Genomic DNA, 2,500 nt, shown 5'->3' with positions numbered 1-2,500 from the left:
AAGCAATGCACACAAGCCCTGGACACTAGCCTTGCACACGGGCCTGGCACACAAGCCTTGGGCACTAGCCTTGCGCACTAGCGTTCCACATGAGCCTTGCACACTAGCCTTGGACACTAGCCTTGCACACAGGCCTTGCACACTAGGCATGCTTGGGCGAGCTGATCCCGCATCAAGTCGACGGGTCTAGGCATTCTTGGGCGCAGATCCCGCATCGTCTCGTCGCGTCTGGGCGCAAACACGTCGCGTCTCGTTGCGTCTTCAGAAGTCGTCGCTAACAGCACCTTTGGTTGCCACTGGTGGTTAGGCTGGTTGGTTGCGCAAACCCTATAGGAGGGTGGCATGCTGGTGGGCGTTTTTGCCCGGATAGGCACTAGAATGTGCAGATTTTGGGCGTTTTTGCCTGGATAGGCTAAGGAATGGGCATGCTTTGGGCGTTTTTGCCCGGATAGGCACCGGAATGCTTGGCCTTGGCTTGTCCTAGCAAGGCATTGCTGGGTTGGGCTCCCTTGGCCTTTTGGGCGCCTTGGACGATGTCTTGCGAAGACCATGGGCACAAGGCCATGGCATATGGTGAGGAAAGGACCACGGTTGCCAAGGTTAGGCACCGGAATGCTTGGCCTTGGCTTGCCAAAGCAGGGCATTGCTGGGTTGGGCTCCCTTGGCCTTCCGGGCGCCTTGGACACTGTCTTGGGAAGACCATGGGCACAAGGCCATGGCATATGGTGGGGAATGGACCACGGTTGCCAAGGCTAGGCATATAGAGAGGAATTGCATTTTTGCCCGGATAGGCACCGGAATGCTTGGCCTTGGCTTGCCATAGCAGGGCATTGCTGGGTTGGGCTCCCTTGGCCTTCCGGGGGCCTTGGACGCTGTCTTGGGAAGACCATGGGCACAAGGCCATGGCATATAGTGAGGAATGGACCACGGTTGGCAAGGCTAGGCATATAGAGAGGAATGGACCACGGTTGCCAAGGTTGCGCAAGTTTTGGGCATTTTTTGCCCGGATATGCCCAAGTATGCCCCGATAGGCCCGTTACGCCCCGGTATGAACGCGTATGCCCGGATAGACTCGGTATGCCTTGGGATACATGCGTATGCCCCGATAGGCTTGGTACGCCCCGATATGCGCACGTGTGCCCCAGTAGGGCTCGGTATGCCCCGGTATGTACGCGTGTGCCCCGATAGGCCCGGTATGCCCCGATATGCACACGTGTGCCCCAATAGGGGTCGGTATGCCCCGGTAGGTACGCGTGTGCCCCGTAATGCACGTTTCGCAGATCTCCCCGCATGTCCCGCCCCTATATGTAATACTTACTTACTTACTTACTTTCTTTCTTGCTTGCTTGCTTGCTTGCAATGGTTGGGAGTGCCCGGCATGCCCCGCTGCAGAGACCAAGGGCGCAATGACTTGGCACCGCGGATGCCGGGACTCCGGCACTTCCCGTGGCACTGATGGTTGGTTCCAAAGACAAAAGGCCGTGCAAGGCCACCGCACCGCGGATGATTTTGCTCGTGCTGGCGCCGTTGTGTGGCCAAAGAACATGCGCGAATGCTCGTGTCGGAAGGGTTGGTGTCCTGGCCCCGCGGGTGTCACGAATGCTCGGTTGCGAAGACCATGGGACCAGAGCCATGGCACGTCGGATGATGGCTCCAGCTGGCGCCCCGGCACTTTCTGTGGCATTGATGCTCGGTTTCAAAGACAAACGTGCGCAGGGCCAGGGGACCGCGGATGACTGCTCGTGCTGGCCCCGTTGGGCGGCATTGATGGTCGGTTGCAAAGAAAATGCGCGATTGCTCGTGTCGGGGCCTGGCAAGCCAAGGCCAAGCGAGCCATGGCAACGCGGATGATGGCTCCAGCTGGCGCCCCGGCACTTTCTGTGGCATTGATGCTCGGTTTCGAAGACAAACGTGCGCAGGGCCAGGGGACCGCGGAGGACTGCTCGTGCTGGCCCCGTTGGGCGGCATTGATGGTGTGTTGCAGAGAGCATGTGCGATTGCAAGTGTCGGCCGGGTTTGGGTTCCCTTGGGCTTTCGGGTGCCTTGGACGCTGTCTTGCGAAGACCATGGGCACAAGGCCCCGTCCTGGCCCCTTGTTCGATTCGCTCTCGTCTTGCGCTTGCTTCCAAGGTCCTCCATGACCTTCCCCATGGCCTTGCTAGATCCCCCCCATGACGCATGACCTCTGTCCGTTGATTGGTTTTGAGTGCACACCATGCCCGGCTTGGCACCGTGTTGTCGCGTGAGTGGCATTTGGATCGTGCATGCTGGTGGGCTACCTGCCAATGCGCACAAGCCTTGCACACTAGCCTTGCGCACGAGCCTTGCACAAAAGCCTTGGACACAAGCCTTGCGCACAAGCCATGCGCACAAGCCTTGGACGCTAGCCTTGCACACAAGCCATGCATACAAGCCTTGCTCACAAGCCTTGGGCACTGGCCCATCGCAGTAGCCTTGCACACAAGCCTTGCGCACTAGCTTTGGGCACGAGCCTTGCGCA

The sequence above is a fragment of the Tasmannia lanceolata genome, unplaced genomic scaffold (assembly GCF_043159265.1).
Source record: "Tasmannia lanceolata isolate RefF3 unplaced genomic scaffold, GAP_Taslan_0.1 ptg000273l, whole genome shotgun sequence".
Taxonomy (NCBI): domain Eukaryota; kingdom Viridiplantae; phylum Streptophyta; class Magnoliopsida; order Canellales; family Winteraceae; genus Tasmannia; species Tasmannia lanceolata.
This window is presented reverse-complemented; position numbering follows the sequence as displayed.